Raw genomic sequence first — 22,306 nt, forward strand, 5'->3', positions numbered from 1 at the left:
TACTATCAGAGAAAAGCTCTTCCCAGAAAAGTCGATGATCTTTGAAGATGCTAAATAAATGAGCAGGAGTTTCCCTGAAATGGGAGCTCCCTTTGATTGGCTGATGTTTCCAAGACTCCTGCCAATCGGAACACCCCTGGGCTTCAGCTCCATAAACATAAGCAAAGCTACATGCTTATTCTTCTGGACTCGGAGTGTGTACCATTCGAAGGTGTGCCGTGGGTCTCTGTTCACATGGCTCAACTGGAAACCTGTTTCATGAACAAGCTTACTCGGGAACCATCTGGTCTTCTAATACATTGTTCTTCTGGGGGACGACTCTAAGTCATTTTCTGGTGGCAGCAGTTTAGAAGCAGTATTTGTGGTTGGGAAGATGGACTTACGGAAGCTTGGTGAGTAAATCTGTCTTCCACATCTGTCCACTGGTATTAGCAGGCTGATATAGAACGGGCAGCTTTGTTCTATTGTCTGCCAAGAAAACTGAATTGGAAGAAACACATGGAAGAACATGCATGCAGGGGTTCCCATGATGTGGGAGACTGTTGCAAAAGGATGCATGCTTTGTTTGGGTCGGATTGGATTTGTAGCTGACTGTACATTATATTTGCTTGTTGGCAGTCTAGTTAGAATTAGTGTGAGGAGCAGAGTTGTGATCTGTTTCCCTGGATATTCATTTTGAGCAAAAATGCTTTTAAAACTAAATCAGTAAGAATTAACCCTGTGTATTGCTGAAAAGGGAGCGAAGGGTGCAGGCACTGAGCCCACTGCTGCTTGGCTGGATAGCTGGTGTATGCATTGTGAGAGAGATGTTATTACAATGGTCTGTCACTTTTCAGACCCCTGGCCACAGGAACGAAGCATTGCTTCTCCATACACCACTGTCCTCTCTTCCAGATATATTCTCAACTGAGCTAGGTCATGTCCTTTCCCTCATTCATGAAACCAGTTTTCAAATTGAAATGTGCTTTTTAAAATCAATTTCAAAGATGAGTTGAGATGTAGTCAGAAAGCGTGTTGTGAAAGGAACGCCGTACTGCATCTTTCCAATCCTCTGAAACACAGAAGGTTTGCAAAGTTACATTCAAGGATTGGCTCTTTGCCAGAGAAAGAATGCCCTAAGCTATTGCTCTGCTCCCTGGGGTTTAATTTTCTGTTACTAGTGATGAAATTTTCAATGTTGTTCAGTAGACAGGAAAAGAACAAGAAAGCAATGCTATAAATAAGCAGTGGAAGGACAGCATCAGGAAGGGAAAGTCTCTGCCTTTGAAGACTCTCCTAACTATAAACTTAAAAACATAAGTGGCAAGAGGAAATCCAAGCCCAGTGCAGAATTCCAGGGGAGCGGTGATCTTCAAAGACATGAGGGGAAAGGCATTGCCTTCAGTTTGGGTGCAGAGAGCAGGGCTGAACTTGACTTTCCATCTCTGTCTAAGATCTGGTCTCTTGTCTGTCTGCTCTTTGAGGCTTCATCACTGTTGATTTGTATAAGAATATGATCTATCTTATATGCAAGAAAGTGCCATGCCATCCTTCTGAAGGATCTTTTGTTAACATTCTAATTGGGTCTGAATAGGGAGAAAGAAAAAAAGAGGATAAAGCATTGTCATCGAATTTAAAAAGAAATGTTATATGAAACAGTTGTGTGTGGAAACTCTCATTGATTTGCCAGTTAAAAGCAATGTCATTTTGTTGAGGAGAGTGTTGTGGCTCATCACGTGGCTCTGAAATGGAATTTGCTATGTCCTGAGTGGGAATCTGTGATGAACTGATAAAGAAACAAAAGAGCTAGGAAGGTTTCGCCTGTCTGAGACTCAGTTCAGGAGAGAGTATTGGGCGAAAAAGACCTCTGTCCATTAAAGAAACAGACCAATGCTGTAGGGGGAGATTGGGGCATTTCCTGATTATGGGTGACAGTATACAGAGGACCTGGTCACTGACCAGGTTGGTGATCTATTCCTTAGCTTATGACCTTCCTAGACATACAGGCTGTCCTCTGGTTCCAAGAGGCACCATGTGGTCAAATGCATTAAGTATTCTCTGTGACCAGAGAAGTCTCTGTGCCAGTTAACTATTCCTGAAGCATCTCACTCCCAGCCTACTTCAAGGCAGGCACAATTTTGAAAAAGTCTCATTTCTAATGGGTGCATATTCACAAACAGACATCTCCTTAGAGTGACTCTCCATATGCTTTGATGCCCCTGGGCTCCCCAAGTAGTGCCATTTGGCATGAGGGAAGTGCTGGCACCTGTTGGCAAGAATGAGAGAAGAACCAGCCTTTTATGGAAGCAGTAGAAATGTTTTGAAAATTCTAAAACTGTAATTCATAGCCTATTTTTGGATCATGGAACTCTAAGAATTTGAAAGCTATGAACCTCCTACCTGTCTTTAAGAAAATACACTTTGTACCACCCTCTGACACTTTGATGACAAGCCATTTCAGGGGAAAGGGGGATCTGTGTCCTGGGGAAAGAGCCAACAATCTATTATCCCCCAAGTCCTCATCAACTTTGTTTTTCAAATGGGTCCACTAAACACTACTGCAGCCTGGTCTCCAACAACCTACTGGCCTTAGCAGTGGCTGGGAAATCAGAATAAGGTTCTGGGTACTGTCAGTTACTGCTAGAATTAGAAGGTTTGAGGCTAGGGCTGTGGCTCAGTGGTAGAGTGCTTGCCTAGCATATGTGAGGCCCTGGGTTCAATGCCCATAATGGTTTTCGGGCTCCTGGGCTTTGCAAGTTGTTGATGAAAGTGGAGTTATAGGACTTGAGCTGCAAGTGCTTCATCAGTGTTAAGATGGGAACTGTGTCTTTGTGAATATTCCACTCATTCCTGAAAGAGAAAGGTGTGTTCCTGGCATTTGTAGAATATGCCCTATTTGAAAGACAAATGGAAAAATAAAGTGAGTTCACTTATGTTTTTAAGAGGACATTGAAGTTGCACAGTACAAGCCAAAGAGATTATGAATACATCAAATCCTATCTCTGAAATTAAGTATTGGGAGTTTGAACAAGAATCTCTCACTTCTCCTAGAATTGTAATAAAATTGATCATAATAGCACTAATCACCTGACTGTCCCTGTGTGCCCAGCACAGTTAGTGTACCTTAGAGGGAGAGGAAGAGCTGATTCTTTATAGTAGTCCTTCCTAACAGGGCTATTTTTAAATACAATATTTGTATTAGTTATTTGAGACTTTCATACAATGCATTTTGATTATATTCACCCTCCACTCCTCCCTCTAACTCCTCCCAGATTCACCTTCCACTTCCTCACCCCCTCCCAACCTCCTCTTTTTAAGAAAATAACCCACTGAGTCCAATTCGTACTGCCCATATATTCATGGGTGTGGACCATCAACTGGAACGTGGTCAACCTACTGGCAGCCACACCTTAAAGAAAACAGATTTTCCTTTTCCCAGAAGCCATCAACAGTCAATATGACCTCAGTTAGGGTAGGGGACCATGAGCCTCTCTTCCTTGTATGCTAAAATGTTGACTGGCTTGATCTCATGCAAATCTTGTGCCGTCAACCACAGCTCCTGTGAGTTTATGAGGGCAACAGTCCTATCATGTCCCCATATGCCCAGCACTGGGACACTGTTTTGGTCCAGATCTCCCTGACCTATAGCTCTTTCTGCTCCCTCTTCTGCAGTGGCCCCCGAGCTTTTCAAGGGAGGAGAGGGGTGATGCAGATGTCCCATTTGTGCCTGAGAACTCCACTGACACTTATTCTCTGCACTTTGATCCATTGTGAGTTAGTTTCTGCACTAACACCATCCACTGTACAAAGAAATTTCTCTAATACATCTGAGAGCTGCACCAATCTCCAAAATATGAACTTAAAGAGCAACATGATACTATGTCCATTTAGCAACATAATAGAAGTTAGGGGCCTAATAGGACTATTTTTTATTTATTTTTATGTGTATGAATGGCTTGCCTGCATGTATGTAGCACACCACATGTGTGCAGTGCCTGCAGAAGCGAGAGGATGGTGTTGGATCCTTTGGAACTGGGGTTACAAACAGTTGTTAATCACCATGTGGGTGCTGGGAACTGAACCCAGGTCCTCTGTAAGTGTAGCCAATGCTCTTAACCACAGAGCCATCTTCCCAGCCTAAATATTGGTACTATTATTATAACTATTTTATAGGTGAAGAAAGTGAGTCAGCAAAACATTATGGAATTGGTCCAGTTTATCTATCTAGGAACTTGCAAGTTCTTGGTGTTCTACACATGCTGGTTTACTGGTTGCCACACTCATAGGTGGAAAGAGAGTGAGTGGACTGGGAAGAAGTGCTCATCAGCTTGTCGGTCTATTTAATGGAGTCAGACTACTGGTATCTGAATTAAACAATTATCACAATAATTGAAATCAAATAAAAAAGATGCTCTGTGATGGCTGAGTGAATTACTAGTAATGCCATTAAGGAAGACAAGTTTGAGCTAAGTAAGAATCATCACCCAAATACTCCATTGATTACCCCACTTATATCATTGTATGACCTCAACTTCTGCTGTGTGTACCTGACTAGATTCATTGATGTAAGGAATGAGCTCCTGTGGGGATGTTGGGGAGAAGCTGTAGGCCTCAGTGTCCCACATCTCCCCTTAGCTTACATGTTTGAGGAATGACTTTCAGTAACCACAGCAGCTGTAAAGAACACAGCAAGCAGTCTGGGGCTGTGCATGATACTCACAGTACTGTGGGAGTCACCAGAGATCCGATGTTTGCTGAAGACCCCAGGAACAGAAGGGATGGGCCCAATTCAGAAATCATTTGTATGTAATAACCATACACATGGATGAAGCAACCAAAGACTCACAGATTCACTTGGAAATCATTTGATAAAATTGTTTTCAAACCATACTCTCCAGAGTTTTAGGGAGAATTGATCACTGCTGGTGTACTGTGGAGCTGAGGAGGAGATGAACTCTGTACTCCTACACCAGACAGAGAAGCTCCACTTCTGACTTATAAACTGATACTCACAGTGAAGATGCCTTAATAAAATATTAAAGAGAACGGGTTAGCTTACCAGGAGGAAAAAGAAAAAAGAAAAATCGATTGCTCTTGTCAATATTTCCTGTTTAACTTACAAAGAACCAGAAGAACAGACAGGTAAGGGAGACTGAACTACTAATTGGGATTGGAATCTAAGGGGTTTTAGTAATAGATTACAAACTGAGGCTATTTGCTGTTCATGCCCAATACCCTGTACATTCTAGTATGCATGCTAGGTATGTGGGAGAAAAAGTTTTAATAGTTACACAAAAGCATATTGACAGAGCACCTATGGATCAGTGTCCTCCAGTGGAAGTATAATGCAGGTTATATATAGGAGTTGAAATTTTTCTCTAGTCACCTTAAAAAAGCAGGCTAGGTAATTTCAATAAGATTTATTTTTTAACCGATTATGTCTAAAATGTTATATCAGCATACTATGAAATTATTAGAAAAATATTTATATTGACTTTTTCATGTTAAGTCTTCAAAAGTCTGTCATATTTCTCACAACCCAGCTCAATTTTAATACTGGGTTTTCACTTTTATCTTTTGATTTTTACTTTATAAATCTGTAGTGAAAAAAAATGAGTTTTGTATGTGTAAGTTGCTCCACACATTGCAAGTTTCCCAGTAACTAAACTAAGTATCCATTTTTAAATTTAAACTAACCAAAATCAAATGAAGTTGGAAATTTAGTTGCACAGTCACACAAGCCCACACTTCCCGGCCTCCACATCCTTCTGGTCAGAGGCACAGTGCAGCCTGGCCTCTCGTAGCACTCTCCGTAGACACTTCAGTAGGTCCATCATCATGTCACAGCATTTCCATTGTCTTTTACTTCCATGAGGTACCTGGAAGACTCCTCAGTAACAGAGGGATTCAGAACACTGGCATTCATAAACATGTTCAAACATTACCCTCACCATTGCTCATGGCAAACTTGACATGTAGCCACGTCGTGATTTCTCCATCATACTATTGGGCATGGGGAATTAAAAGTTGTACCACTTCCTGTTGCAGAAAGTGAATATTCATCCTTCTATTAGCATTTTTCAGTCCCTGTATATCTTGACCCTGCCTGTCGTTGGTACCTCCCTTGTCTTAGTTCTTTATTTGTTATTACAAAAGAGTATTTATGAAGAAAACAGTTTTCACAGTTGTAGAGTCTGAGAAGTACAGTGAGGTGCCAACATTTGGTGAAAGCATCATGTGACAAAAAGTCCATTCTACTTTCTCCTACTCAGCCATTCCTCCCATCAGGGGATCCCACTTTCATACCCGTAACCATCCTGAATTACCTCTCAAAGGCCCTGTGTCCAAATAACCTAAACCTATGAATTAGAGAATAAAGACTTTAACACAGGAACTTTTAGTAGACATGTTTAAGTCATACATAGCATCTCTCACTTCAGTAAGGAGGGTGGATCTAATTTCAATAAAAGGCAAACTGTAATTGAGAAGATAATTGACAGATAATTCTTTACAAAGACAAATATAAAAGAAAACCAAAGAGCAGTTTAACTGCTACCATCCTATTCAATTCTTCACATTTTTGTTTAGCCGGGAAATGTTGATTTTATTGACCTGGTCTTAAAATTCTCACCTTCAAACCAGATAGTATCCTGTATATCGCTCTACTTCCAAAGGATTTTTAAATGTAAAACTAACCTTGAAAGTGTCATCAAACCTCTTTAGTAATAAGAGAAAAATCTCACGGCTAAGCCTCCTCAGAAGTACCTAGTCTCAGCCTCTTACAGGTGTCCCAAGTGGATGATTTCATCTGGTGAATGCAAGGATGACGCTCACTCTGAGCTCAGTCCTCACATCTCCCCCTAATGAGGAGCTCTGTCATAATTTACACAAAACACTGAGAAAGGACAAAAATTCCATAGTTTGAATACCATCCATAAGGCCAGGAACACTTCTGGCCTGGGGTCCCCATTTCCTGCATGTGGAACAGAATCCACAAGGAGAATGCCGCCTGTGCTTCAGCACCCGGCAGGTGTTTATTGGAGTACATTGTGTGTGTCCTTTATGAATGACTTTATTTCACAGAATGACTGAGCCTTCTCCCTGAGGTAATACTAGCAGACCAAGCAGATTAAAACATGGGTAGGGTTTAACTTAACTAGAAGGTGAGTCATTTTGTAGATCTGCTGGTACTTGGCAAGCCAGGGGCTTAAAATCCTTGATGATGAATGGGAAGAAATGGCTCAGGACTTAACTGAGTGCAGAAGTCCTGGAAGTTTGCTGTAAATTATAAATATATATACGAGTGATTGATTGGCATAACTTGAATCTTCAAATTACTATAAGAATTTGGAGTCTACTAATTTATAAACTTATTTCAAGCGATCTGGGATATTCTAAACATCCAGGACAGATAAATGTTTGTATGAATGACAAAGCAGTAATCTATAATCTAAGGCCTTAATTATATCTTCGGTTTGCTATCTAAATTTTGCAAGTTACTTGATCTTTGTGCTCTTCAGTATCTTCACCTGAAGAAAGAAGAGTTTAGACCCTGTGACTTCTAAGCCACATACTTGTCAAACTTCTGAACAGTTTGGGCCTGTGTTCTGTTGATCCTAGCCGTCTTTTCCAGAGTACACAAATAGAACCTCAGAATCCTTATCACAAAACTAACTTAACCACTGCTGAGATCAGAATTGGCTTATAACTGAAGCAGACTTTTCATTCCTCTTCCCATGCCTTGTATAAGACTTTGAAAAGGAGCACATAAGGAATTATCATCAGTGTGCTGGGTTTCAGAGATAGGGCAATGCCATCTCTTTACTCATCCACTTGCTCAGCTGTTTCTTAAAGGTGATGCCATCTGACGGGGAAGGCTGTACGGCCTGGCACTTTGGGAGCCCACATTTCTTTGCCTTTGAGGTGTAAGTGATGAGAGACCTGTCAAGGAGAACCATTCACTGGCAGCATTCCCAGACCTGGAAGCATAATGAAATAAAGTTTCATTCTGACTCAGTTGGAATTCTTGCAGCTGAACATTGAAAACAGCATCTGGGGTGAGTCTAACATCCACTTGCCTGGTTGGAAAGAAGCACTCATCGGCTAATGGAACTTCGGCCATCCCACTGGCAGCCCAAATCAAGGGCTTTCAGAGCAATTCAATTAAAACTAGAGTCAGCCAGCCCACATCCCAGCAGATGTGGTAGAGCTCATCCTATCCAATGGACCAACCATTTGAAATCTGTATTTTTGAAGCTTTACCGTGGACAGAGAGTGGTCTCAAAATGGGTTTGAAAGCCAGCCACACTAGTTATGGCCCCTAGATAAAGACTACTTGGTGCTAAGGGCTCCACACTCCACTCAGCTTTAAAGACTGGAAAAAGACATAAACAGTTCTATCTTTGATTGTTTGGGACTGGTTCAAACATGTCTGCAAAAGAGACACCAAAAACTTTAAAGAACACCTTCTACCATCTCTTAAATGCCTTGAAAACTGAGTAGATTTAGCCACTTTGAACCTTGGTTTCCTTTCCTATGAAAATGGAAATAACAGTACATTCTCATGGACTGGAAGAATAAAAATTAAATATGATGTCTGTGTGAGTGATTAGTCGTATGCCGTGTCAGGGCAAATCATTTGACTACATTCATATTCATGGCTATATGGCATGTATTTTTCATCCCTCACGGAATGGCTACTTTTACTCTCTTACTACAGAACAGTCTCTCTACTTGCAAATCACACTTTTTGGTTGCCAGAGAAAATTCTCCACTCCTCATAGCACTGGAGGCCACCAGAGAGAACAGGTCCCACACTTGTAGACAAGATCCTGGGGTCAAGCATGAGTTTAGTTCTCAGATAAGATTTAGGTTTCTTCATTGTTACCTCTCTAATAGTCAATATTTTTCTCATGTATGAAATATCGCTAATACTACTCTGTCTGACACATACAAATGCTTACATTGATATAGCCCATGTGCTTTGTAAATTATAATGTAAGATATTACACACTATTTGGTTTTAAATCCACTGTCTTCTAACAACTCAGCCTTGTTGATTGAGGTAAAATCACTGGAAGCCTGTTCTTGGAGCCAGGATGACAGAAACTAAGGGTGCTGATGTTTTCTTCCCTGATTTTGGAAACCAGTCAAGATCAAATGGGTACTGTGCTTCTAGGGAGATGCCGTGCAGCATTCCAAGAGGCTATGACCTGCAGTAAATGATTGGTCGCTTTTACATTTGTAAGTCAAGATGTTCTTGGTCTCTGCAGGGGCCCCATAAATCTGTCTTGATAGCCAGGCCTTGGTAACTCTACCCTTTCTTCTTCTTGAAAGCAAAATGAGACTTGAAAATGCAAACATTTGGACTGGAAAAATGGCTCAGTGGTTAAGAACACTGGCTGTTCTTGCAGAGGACCCAGGTTCGATGCCCAGCACCCACATGGCAGCTAACAACCCTCTGTAACTCCGGTTCCAGGGGATCCAATGCCTTTTTCTGACCTCCGAAGGCATTGCATGACACAGGTGCACCTACCTACATGTAGACAATACACTCATACACATGAAATAAAAATAATAAACTACTTTAAAAAAAAGAAATTGCAAACATTTTTATTTCTTCTGTACACAGGTTCCCAGCCCCTTCTTCCTCCCTTTCTTCCCCACCTGCCTCATACAGCCTACCCCTGAATTATGCATTCTATCAAAACAGGAGACAAGGTGATTTCTTCTTTTGCTGTATCTGCTCATCTCTTTTTGATAGATCCACAGAGAACCAGACCTTAAAGAGGACTCAGTTGAGGGAAGGCATGTAGATGACTTGGGTTCACTTGTTTGGCTGCCTAAGGCCACATAGCTGGACTCAGTGAACTTATGTGCAGGGAGCGGAGGGCATTTACCTTGTTACAGGAAAAGGAAGAGAGGCTCAGAGAAATTAATGGCTTGCTAACATGCCACTGTTAAGAAGAGCAAAGTTCACATTTCCTCGCTTTTCTAATTTATTCAACAACTGGTATTTGCTTAATGCCAACCACATACCAGCTCCTATTCTAACCTCAAGATTGTGGGTTGTGAATATCCATGGATTAACTTGCCTACAGATTTAATTTTTTGGGCAATATGCCTCATAGTTGGAAGTTCTCAGAATGTGGATGTGTCATGAGCAGGTCCAACAAATGACATTTGCCCACGTAGTCACTAGGGCATTTGTGCATTTTCTGTACATTCATTTCTATTCCCTTAAATAATGAGCAAAAGCCTGCTTTTTAAAACTAAGGCTCTTGTAAGAGTTATTTGAAACCAACATGAAAGTAATAGATGCAAACAAGTTGGCCAATAGAACTACCTTTGTCCTCTGCCTCTCTTCCCTTCTGAGTAACTAAGAGAAGTTGAACTGTGAAAGCAAGCTCAAGAGCCGTATGCTCACTGAAATTTACATGGAGACCTACTAGATGAAGCCTACGTGAACCAAAAGCTTTCCACTATACCAAAGCCTTCAGAACGGTCAGAACTGTCGATTCAAAACTGTCTTGAGAAAGAATTTATAGCCACACTGATCTGGAACTGCTGCAATTCCATACCCCCTAGGTAGAGATATAATCTGCAATGAATGTGAAGCCTCCTGGCCCAAAGTTTGAGCACTGCAGCTAAATGTACAGTAATCCCACCAATGATGCATGACAAGTTGTCTCTCTCATTCCTGGTGTAATTGTCTTTTTGATCCAAGGCCAGACCAATGTCCAAAATGTGCTCTGATGGTTAGAAGAATTGCTGTTACGTGGGTACATTACATATCCAAAGATCACCACCCAAATTTCCCAAATCAACTTGTTTTTAGCATAGCTGTTATTTTTAAGTTATCACATCATGTGATCTGCCAATGAGTAAGGGTTTCTGAAAGAGTGTATGTCCCTGCACTCAAAGAATGAAGCCCTAGAATGAAGAAGACACTAATTCTCTATCTCCAGAGTGTTAAAACCAATAGTAAAAGGCATTAAGTCTCCTTCTGAAAACAAGAAAAGAGACACGTAGGACTTTGGATTGGTTTATTCTCCATGTTGTAAATAAATTGAAGTGTCAATCCAAGCGTGTGACTCCCAGGCCCATGCTTTTGCTGATATGTTTTCCTTCATTTCAATACCACTTGTACATTGTCTGTGGTAGAGGGTGCTCAAGACTATTCCAAGGAAGTCAGGCATGGACAGTTGTGTCAAATCTATATGTATAGTCTGATCTTCCACATGTTCATGAAAATTGATGATCTTGAGATAGTGGCTATAGTTTACTCAATGACCTTTGCTAGTCATCCTTCTCCTTCATGATAAAAAGAAAGGCCTCCTCTAACCTTCATCAGATATTGGCCTATTGCCCGAAGTACGTATCTGCAAGTCAAAGGGACTTGTGATTAAGTCTTTAGATAAGGACCTGTAAATGCTCCTTGTGTCATTAAGATATGCATGTCCAGTGAAATCTTTCATTTAGGTTGAATAATTATCCTAATGTGCTATTTATCTATTTTTAATTAGTTTATACTAATTTCACTGTTAAATTCAATGAAGAAAATATTTGTTAGAGCCGTATACCCACAGGAAAATGTATGTTTGCATTAGGTGGTTTAGTGTATATATGTTTCAGTAGTTGACTTTTAAGGATAAGGTTATGACAGAATTCTTTATGAGTAGAATTAAAGTAGAGGAGGAAAATGGACACAATCCCAGACCAGACATTGGCAGGCAGTTTCCTGTGGGCCAAATACAGTCTATTGCTTCCTGAGAAAAAGTTATATTCAACACATTTGTACCCATTCATCTATGAGTTATATATGACTGCCTTAACTGCAATGGCAGACTGAGAAGTTGCAACAGTGGCTACTTGGACAGCCAATATTTAGTATTAAGGTTTTTATATGAAAAGTTTTTCAACCCTATTCAAGGAGGAAAATATTGATCTAAAATTTCCATCTGTCTAAGAAGCACTTATTTGTGCTTTTAAAATGAGTAGGTATTAATCACTGATCATTTTACAAATTTTATACAAGGTCACATTTAAAAGAGTAATATGGAATGTTCCTTTTTAAATACTAATATTAAAATAAACTGAAAACTATATTTAAAATTATTTCAATTTCAGTGAAAAATTTTACCTTGTTGACTTTAAAATATATGAGTGTGTATTAATTGTCAATTTGTCAATCTAGAATCAGGTGGGAGATGGGCATTGGGACCTTCTCGGATGTGGGATTTTATTGATCTCATTAATTGAGGTAGGAAGACCTGCCTATTGTGGGTGACACTATTCCCTGGCTGCAATTCTGGACTACAGAGGTAAAGAAAGGAAACTGAGCAGCAGGTGGCTTGTCTCTCCCTGCTTCTTCACTGCTTATGCCATGTCACCAGCTCCTTTATGCTCCTGGTGCTTTGAACTCCCTGCCATAATGGACTATAGCCTAGAAGTGACAGCCAGAATAAGCCCTGTCTACCTTAATTTGCTTCTCAGGATATTTTGTCACATCAGCAAGAAAATAAACTAAGACAAAGGGGTAGATAGACTTTTAAGAATAAGAAGTTGGGCTGTCGCACTATAACTACCCTAGAAGACAAGGTTACGGATATGACGCCCAGAGTTCAAAACCATCCTAATGAGCAGGAGCTTCTTTCATTCTTGTGCAGAAAATCAAGGGTCATATGAGTCCCATGGCTTTCCATGAAGCTGTTTTCTTACAACTTGGAGAATTAGCTGACACAGACAAGGGGCTCTCACAGTACATTACCAAGGGTGGTCTCTTAACTTCTGGGTTCAGTCTTACAGATTAGAAAAACTCATCAATAGATGGATATCCATTCTACTAGGCATCCTGGGGCCTGGGGGTTGGCAGCAGCCTTCCCAAGAGGTAGAAGGCTGGCCTTCTAGTACCTTCCAGAACTGGTAGGCAACTGCACCATGCTTGAGCTTTTCTGACTGTGGGTTACAGCATCTGAGTGGGTATTTAAACCTGCTTGGGAATCTGGATGTTATAGGTTGAATTATGTCCCCCCACAGAAAGTATGTCCTGGAGTCCTAACCTTAGAATATGATTATATTTGGAGACTAAATCAAATTGAGGTTAGTAGATGGACTCTAATTCAGTATGACTGATGTTTTTATAAAAAAGGAAAATGTGATGGTAGAGACCTGAGTTCACAGAAGAAAGATGACGTGAAGAGACATGGAGCACCTGGCCACCTATGTCTTGAGGACAAAGGTATAGTCACCCCACGGCCCTTAAGAGGAGCTGGCCCTGCTGACAGCTTCATCTCAGGCATCCAGCTGCCAGAGCTGTGAGACTGATTTCTGTTACTCAAGCCACCCAGTCTGCAGTCTTTATTATGCCCACCTTAGCAAACTACTGTAGTGCTCTAGAAAACTAGGTTCTTTTAATGAACTTTCCTAAGCCCAGTGATTTATTATAGCTATGTTTTTCAATTACTGCTCAACATGATGTATTACGACACATTGGTCTTGACCCCTAGCCTCCCTCCTTCCCTTAAGAACAGGACTCAGCAGAACAGTCAATATTGAGACTGGAGCTTGAGCTCCGGAGTTTAAATGTGACTGGCAGTACAACTGTGTTGCTGAATGGCCTCATTCACAAAACCTAAAGATAATACCAGCCTCCTTAGATTATTATGAGGTCCAGGCTAGTTAATGAGATGGAAAGCACTTTGTTAAGTGTAGCAGAACATACCTGCAATATCACCACCCAAAAGGCAGAGGTAGTAGGATCACAAGTTCAAGGCCAGCCTGAGCTACAATAGGGAGCCCCAGGACAGTCTAGGATTCAGAACAGGAAACCCTACCTCAAAACAAAGACAATCAACAATAAAAGCAACAAAATAAAGTGAAAATCCTTAGTCCTTAGTCCTTTGTGCATAGTAAATGATCAGCAGTGAGTCATTCTTTGTGATCATTGGGATACCCAAAAGGCCCTTTTTGCCTAAGCCACCCGAGACCCATGAACGACCCCGCAAAAACAGTCTGCATGCTCCCCTTGGATTCTAGAAGTTTGATTTGCAGAATTGCCAATATAAATTTTGAAGTGAGGGTAAAAAACTCTCTGTCTTTATTATTTATCCTGCCTTGTCCTTGGAAAGGCTCTTATTTGAGAGGAGCTAGCATCCTGAAAAGGGATCTGCTCCCTCAGCAGTCGGCAGTTATATTTCATCAGTCACTCGAGATCATGGATTAACTCACAGATTGTTTTACTCTTGCAGCTAATTAGCCTTTGGACAAATATGGGTAGTCATGGAGGCCAAGCACAGCTAACCAAACACCTTTCAAAGAGTAAATTTGATGGGTAAATAGCATTAGGCTGAGATCTCTTAGCAATATTGCCTTCCTAAATCACTGAAGTCCCAGTAAGAGGTGAAACTGTTTGTAAGGCTTCACAACAATAGGAAAGATAAAACTAAAACATGTCTCTACTCCTAGTCCCCCATCCCCTTTAAAAAGTGTTCCCTCGCTTGTTCTCTCACACAGCTGGCCCAGTTTAATGGCTTACTCAGAACTTTTGGGACCCTTGTTTAATAGACCTCCTCAAAATAGGCTTCCCTAGATCCCCAACCTGGAATGTCATTTTTCACAGTTCAATTTAATTACGACTACCTGCCAAGACTTTCTCATACTTTGATGAAGCACCTAGAAGAAGATTAAACCTCATCTTGGTGCTAAGGGTTGTTGAGTACTTGTAGATAATTATCATCCTTGAATCCGGTGAAAATTAATATTTTTAGATCTTTGGTTTTTCACGCAGGAAAGCCTCTCCACGTAGTGCTTTTCCAGCTCTGCTCAGGTTGAAATGATTCATATGTATGACGACCACCAGCAGACTGCAAGAAGAGCACCCAGAGTGGGAGGGCAGCCATCCATGTGGTTTGGGCAGCAGGAATGGTTGGTTCAGTCTGTCTGCTGGTGCCTCTGTCCTGATGTCTCCTCACAGGGGAAGCCTTATTAGACATTCAGGTTCTTCTGAATTGTCACTTCCCCTTCCTTATTCCACAGAGCACAGTTCTGGAGGAACAGGAATTCCAGATGGAATAACCAACCAGCTGGACATCGCACAACTATTTATCAAAGTAGCTCAGCTTGGATTCTTATTCTTGCCTTGAGAAGAACAGAAAATATGGAAATATTTAGCTCTTTTTTCAGAAGAACAGTAAATGTGACTGTTATGTATTATCAACAATGCTAGATGATTTATCAGAGCCTTTCTCAAGTGAATACTAAGTGCCTAGCACTGCTCAGAACAAATCTAGCTTTCACTGTTGGGATTTTAGAAAACAGTAAAAGCTTACAAGGTACTGAGCAATATTTTATAGTCCAGCCATATAACTGTGAGCCTCAAGTGAGTTAAGTCCAAGGGCATACTTCTGTAACTGCCACAATTAAAAACACCACAGTCCATACTTGCATGGGCCCCCAGGGTAGGTTATCATACCTGCTGCCAGTGCCTTGTGGATAAATAAGTAGTGACAATTTATTATATAGAGTGAAGTTAGTTGATCTACACAAGTTTGGCACAGAAAGATTTCCAAAAGATATTTCATTCAAAAAAGAAGATACTAGAACAATAAGTACCATATGAACATTGTATATGTCTGTGTTCCAAGTATGTGAATGTATGTGTGTCTTCACACTTATATAGGAAGGGTCTGGAGAATGAATCTGATGCTGTTAAGAGTAGACAGTGGTGAACAATGATACTGTGGAATCCAGAGAGGTCTTTGAGTAGGGTATTTATGTTATTTAACTTCTTAGAGCTATAGCAAACACCTGACATAATTTATAAAGAGGAAAGCTTTATTTTGGCTCAGTTTGGGAGGTTCGGGTCTATGGTCAATTGGCCTATTGCTTTTGGGCCTGTCATGAGGCAGAACATTAGATGAGGCAAGGAGAGTTCTCCTTTTTGTACAGTCAAGGACTTAAACCCAGGAAATGATGCTGCCCACCTTTAGACTTGGTCTTCCCACATTAATAAACACGGTACAGCAAAGTTGACCACCCATTGCGATGGTTCGTTTTAATTGTCAATTTGGCATAATCTAGAATCACCTGAGAAGAGAGTCCCAGTGAGGAATTATTAGGTTCAGATTGGCTTTTGGTCATGTCTTGGAGGGATTATCTTGATTATATTTAATAATGTGGAAAGACCCAGCCTAAAGGTAAGTAGCACCATTCCCTGGGTTTCTGACCTGGACTGTATAAAAAAGGAGAAAGTGAGGAGAGTACAAGCATGCCTGCATGAGTTTCTTCTTCTTTGCATCTTGATTATGGATGTAGTGTGACCATCTGTCTCAAGTCCTTGCTGGTATGACTTCCACCACAGTGATGAACTGTAACCTGGAACTTGGAGCTGCAGTAAGCCCTTTCTCCCCTAAGTTGCCTTTGTCAAGGTACTTTATCACAGCCACAGAAGGGACTTGGAGACCTCCCAGTAGACCTCAACTCTTACATGTGCTACGATGGCCCAGTTGTACTACAGACTGGGACCATGACTTAGGGGAGACAAAAATTCTAAACTATGTCAATATTGATATATATTTTTACTTTAAGTATGCACCAACATTTTAAAATTTTAATTTAATTGTTAAAGTGAATTCTTGAAATGTGTAACTTATTTAAAATTAATATAAAGCAGCAGTCCTTTTGAATATCACTGATATTCAACAATAACAATACAATTCAAACAATAACAATAATGAATTATAGAAAAAATTAATAGAAAGTTACAGCAAACAAATAAAACAACAGAAAATTAGAAAGGTTATATGGATATCATTAAACCCAAATGCTTCAAAAGCAACAAAGAGTCATTTTATAGATTACAAAGTTCAAGCTATTAAACCAAAAACAATCATGACTCTTATATGGATAAAATGGAAATATAAGAAGAAATAAATACATCTACAATGACTTACTAATGATTGAAGTGTTATATTAAAGGTACATATAATAATTATATGATTAGTAAGTGCCAACAAATAGGTACCTGTTGAGTTGATACCCAACACTAAGAGTATGATGCCTCTGTATCCACATAGCTTTTAAAAAAATGCATAACTTACATGGCTCAAGTTGATTTTTTTAAATTAAATCAAAGAAGAAACCAAAACTGTTACTAGAGACTTAGAAACTGGTGATAGTAAAAGGCTGGTCCAGACTTACAGAATGCAGCTAAAGCTGCCTTCAGATGGTGCATTGATAGCCCTGAGTCATTTATTTTTTTAAATTATTTTTAGAAAGAATGAAAAAAAAAGTTATACTGTACTTCAAAAAAAAAAAGAATGAATGAATGAAAAAAAAAGCCCTCAGTATTTAACTCATGTAATCACCCAAAGAATACAAGAGGAAAGTTAATGACAGTAAATAGAATCAGTAAGTGAATCCAAGAACCACACCTAATAAGTTAATATAGATAAAACACAGTTTTGTCAAATCAAAAAGAACTTGTAATTAAATTATGAAAAGAATCATAGAGGTAATTAAAATATTATTGATTAATGTAGTGGGTGTCAGCATGCCAGTGTTCTTGACAAAGTTCAGTGAGCACACACAGGTGTATGTGCATATACAAATAAAGCAACTATGGGCTACTTGTTGATAACTGAACACTGAGAGTATGCCTCAAGATCCACACAGCTTCTAAAATGTGCATAACTTGCATGACTAAAGCAGAATTTTTAAGTGAATATACAGTATTTAGATCAAAATACACAATTTTTAAAAACTGTTTTGGGTGTGTTTGCGTGTATGCAGGTGTACACATGCAATAGCACACATGGGGAGGTTCAGAGGACAGCTCTCAGGAGTTGATTTTTCTTCTGTCATCTTGTGGGAGCCAGGGATCTAACTCAGGTTTGCAGTTCTGCACCGAAATGCCTCTACCCACTAAGCCATTTTACCAACCCTAAAATACACAGATTTTTAGCAAAGTCTCATACTCTGCTGTCCTTAATACAGTCTTGCTGAAAATGGCTATAGGTTTCAAAAAATGTTCTGTGATCTTTGACCTATAATTTTCAAAGAATCTTAAGAAAATCTTAAATGTAGAATATATATTCTCTGATATTTTAAGACATGGGAATTTCAGAAAACTGTTGTTACTCAAGCATGTTAATTATATTAATGTTTGTGGCAGAAAATAGATACAATGATTTTTATCTAGAACAAAAAGTCATGTAACTTTAAACATAAAAATAACCCTGGAATACTTCAAACCACAATCTTTACGCTTATTGAGTGTAGGCATCATAAATGAGTTTTAACTTCTTCCTTGTAATTTTGAAAATATTCCAAATAATATTCAATTAGATTGTAATAATTTGAAAATAAATAATAAGGGGACTGAAGAGATGGCACAGTGGTTAAGAACACTGGCTACTTTTGCAGGGGATCTGGGTTCAATTCCCAACACCCATATAGCAGCTAACAACCATCCACAACTCCAGTTCCATGAGATCTGACACCCTCTTCTGGCTTCCACAGACATTGCACACAAAGGTGCTCTTATATACATATAAGCAAAACCCTTATTCACATAAAATAAAAGAAATTAATTAAAATAGATAATAAAGCTAAAACAAAGGAGGAAATTTAGCATGAACTAGTAGAGTTTTAATAATAGAAAATGCATAGAAAGTACCGTGCATCTCATCAGAACTGAGGGTGTCACTAAATCTCATTGCTTCCTGGGTAGTTTGCATAGTTTCCATTTCCCAGGAAGGGGTATGGCTAAGGGTTTGGGGAAGATGTGAGCTGAGACCTATCTTTCCAGAACCTGGGATCTTTGGTAACCACATTGTTTGCAGTATATCTGCTTAAGAAGGCAGTCATCTGCATACTATCAGATGCGTGAACCTGTATCAAAAGCACCCACCCAGGAACAATGACTTCTTTTCCTCCTTTTGTCTTATCTATCCTTTCTGAGTCCAAGCATCTGTAAGCAGTAACACCCACCCTTTTTCCCAAAGCACAGTTTGGCCAACACTCCCCCTCGTGGCCATTTAGGAAATCTCGTGGACTAACCTACCCCAAAACCTGGGCTGACAACTGAAGCAAGCCTGGTAAATTGAGTCACTTGTTAATAAGATGTGTGTTGAGACTTCAACTCAGAATTATAGCACAGAAATATATATTCTTTTTTAGCAAGTCGTTCAGGTGATGAAATATTCAAGTTGCCATCTACTGACCTAGATCATATATTCCTGTATGTTTCAGGAGAGATAAGAAGCCCTTGTAAACCAGCCTAGTATTAGCACCCTCCAATGAAGACTTGTGAAGAATATAGCTTCTGCCTTGTGTTGTGAAGGATGTACAGATCACAATCAAGCCAGGCAGACCAGGGCATTGCTGCTTTATTACCCTTCCTCCATGCATTTTCTAAGCAGCCACTCCACCTTGAATTTTTCTCCAGTTGCCAGCCAGCCAACCCATTTGAAACAGCCTGCTGATTTAATCAACATGTCACTTATCATGTTTTCCAGATGGCTAATGGGTCTCTTAAATAAAACTGGCCCTCATTCTAACTGATGTTTCTATTCTTGTCCCTTTTGTAAAATAATTTGCTTTATGGTTAGAGTTTCTCTTTGATTATTACTCTGGAGTCTTTGGTGATCTCTTTCTACCATTTCTTTGTTCAAAACTGTCAAATGGCACATTAATTCAACTCATTGGTGTTAATCATACATTCAGAGAAGAGAAGACTGCTCATATTAATACCAACACATGCCCTAGTCATTTATCATTTATATGTAATGTTTTAGAGACTAGGTTTGCCAGCATTATTGACTGAGAAAGAAAAGAGTCTTTATGTTGTGGAATCACAGACAGGCAGTTTTTCCCTTTTGCGGATTCTGCCTCTTCATATGCCTTGTCATATGAAGCAGCATTATTTGGAGATCAGTATCTATAGATTAAGTTTTGGGGAATCTCACTTAAAAATGCATCAGGTGCTATGACAAAAGATTCCAAATATAAAAAAAATACTGAGCCAACCCATAGATTCTGGTCTGATTTCCAGCCACACATGGTGTCCTAGGTATAGAGTCAGGTCATATTGAAGTGACATTAAAACTCATGTTGGCAGGATGCCATGGTGACATGAGTTCCACAATGATGAATGGCTGAAAGGAGGCACAGTAATGTAAGGTTTGAATGGGGTTGCACTCTGAAAGGAAGACCAACAGAGGTTCTGGGAGCTAATGGAGGAGTCACAGAAAAAAAGATATAGCTTTATTACACCATACACTTTCCCTTTCCCTTTCTGTTGCCTACCTGAGATGATTGGACAGAATTCAAAATTAAATGAAGTGTATTTGTTTTTTCCTTCAGAATTTTGCTTTGAAGGCATTCTGTAATGGGAAAAAATGAAGTACTAACACAGGCACGTTGGGCAATCAAGACATCAAAGTGTGTGCATTTTATCTAGTAGGTATGCCCTTACGTGAAGAGATATGCATGCTTCCAATTAGAGCCAGATCACTCGGGCGTGATGCTTCCCAGCAATGCTAACGATCTGCAAGGTGATGGGAGGAAATGACGTTTTCAATGGGTTCTGCCCCCATTTGTGCCTTTCCACTGTCTTCTTTATGAACTGTGTTATATAGTGATTGGGATTGGATTTTTAATAGAAACTTAATGCCAAGTTTTAGTACTGAGTAGAGACAGGATTCTTTTGCAGGCTTATCATATATGTTGATCGTTGCTTTTCACATTTCATTTTAGCTGCCAAACCTTTATTTCAAACAAAATGGAAACCTATACATGAAGTGTGATTCTAAGAGAAACCCGGTTGGGCATCTTGGTGATTTCCCTCTGGGCTGTTTTCCCACTACTTCCCTCCTCTCCTCCTTTGCCAAGCTGAGGAAGAACAGTTTGCTTCTCTGTGACCTGAGAGGAAATGCCTTCAGTGTTCACTCATTCTCAAATATTTATGCAGTGTCTGTGATAAGGCATATCGTCTTCTAGGCTCTAGAGATGAAGCAAGGAATAGAAAAGGCTCCTGCCCTGGGTGTGGGGACTGAAGAAAATAAAGGGCATAGAGAGGGACCCCATAGAGCATTCTGTGTGGGGAGAATCAGCAGGAAAAGCCTGCCACAGAATCGAAAATGCTGAGAGGAGAGTCTATGTGGAAAACTTAGGGAAGAGCGTGCCAGACAGAAAGGTATTAAAAGTCCCACGACAGGAATGGTCCAGTACTCTTAGCAGGTGTAGGGTCACAACCTGTGCCCCATCAACCATGTTTGGCCATCCTTCTTTGACAAGCCCATTAAAAGAGCCAAATTAATAGTGAAGAGCAGAAAAAGATTTATTCAATGTGGCCGTGTCAGGAAGAGGGACAAACGGTTTAGCAAGTTCAACTCCCCATGTCCATCTTTGGAGTCCTGACAAGAGGGTAAGACTTAAATAGAAGACACATGAGATACGCACGACTAAGCAGTCCCCACAAAGTGTAGTTGTACTGCTCATCAGCAGCTCAGCCCCAGTCAGTCTCTCCTGCAAGGTCAACTGACCAGTTGTAAATCTTTCGCGGAGTCAAGTTTCTCTTCTGCCAGACAGTTTCTCCTGTTGCCCCCAGAGCTTAGCATTTTATTCTCTCAGAAGGAGCCTCCTGAGGCAATTCTTATTTCCTGAGGTCCACAGTTTCAGTATTCTGATTAAACAGAGACGAGGTCACACAAGTGTCCCTTTAGAATATATTCATTCCTCTTAGGCAGGCCCGTTACAGTAGTTAGATCCCAACCAAGAGCATGGGAAATTTGGGTCTGAGATTGCAGGCCAGGTGATAGAATATCTGATATGCCATAATGGAAATCCACCATTTCTTATTTTGTTTGAAATCGACTTTTAATTTCCATTTGTTATATTAAACTACTTAGGACTAAGTTCTTTACATTCTTATTCTGTTAATATCTAAAGTGTGTTTGAGGTAATTGCTATACAGTGCCAATGCTCAGGTCCTTTCAAATAAAAGTTCAAAATCATTTATAGGAGAAAGAAGTGAATGTATTTTCTAAACTACGGCATGCTTTAGACAGTGAAATTGAGAATTTAAAAAGTGGTTCTGCATTTCCTTACAGCCCAGGAAGGAAGGAAAGAAGGAAGGAGAGAAGGAGGGAGGGAGGGAGCGAGGGAGCGAGGGAAGGGAGCAAGGGAAGGAGGGAGGGAGGAAGAAAAATGATGGTTCACATAATGATTCATCAAAAAGGCAGGCTGTTTTTAGGGGAAGAAGTGTCTTGTACTAAATTCTAAATATAATGTATTCTACTGGGCCTGACATAAGAAATAGCAATAA

The 22,306-nt window shown here is 40.0% G+C and overlaps 1 protein-coding gene across 5 annotated transcripts in view; it reads left to right on the top strand.

The window, feature by feature from the left end:
• The window catches only part of Elmo1 (engulfment and cell motility 1), a 624,760-nt gene that overhangs the window by 483,642 nt on the left and 118,812 nt on the right, over positions 1–22,306 (top strand). Inside the window, exon 1 of one of the 5 annotated variants that reach the window (XM_008845431.1) lies at positions 53–392. The exons of the other annotated variants lie outside the window; for them this stretch is intronic. The gene's annotated coding sequence lies outside the window, so the exon portion shown is untranslated. Of the gene's footprint in view, positions 1–52; positions 393–22,306 lie in introns of those variants that run through there. 5 annotated transcript variants of the gene reach the window in all.

The sequence above is a fragment of the Nannospalax galili genome, unplaced genomic scaffold, assembly GCF_000622305.1.
Source record: "Nannospalax galili isolate Female #2095 unplaced genomic scaffold, S.galili_v1.0 scaffold962, whole genome shotgun sequence".
NCBI classification, from domain to species: domain Eukaryota; kingdom Metazoa; phylum Chordata; class Mammalia; order Rodentia; family Spalacidae; genus Nannospalax; species Nannospalax galili.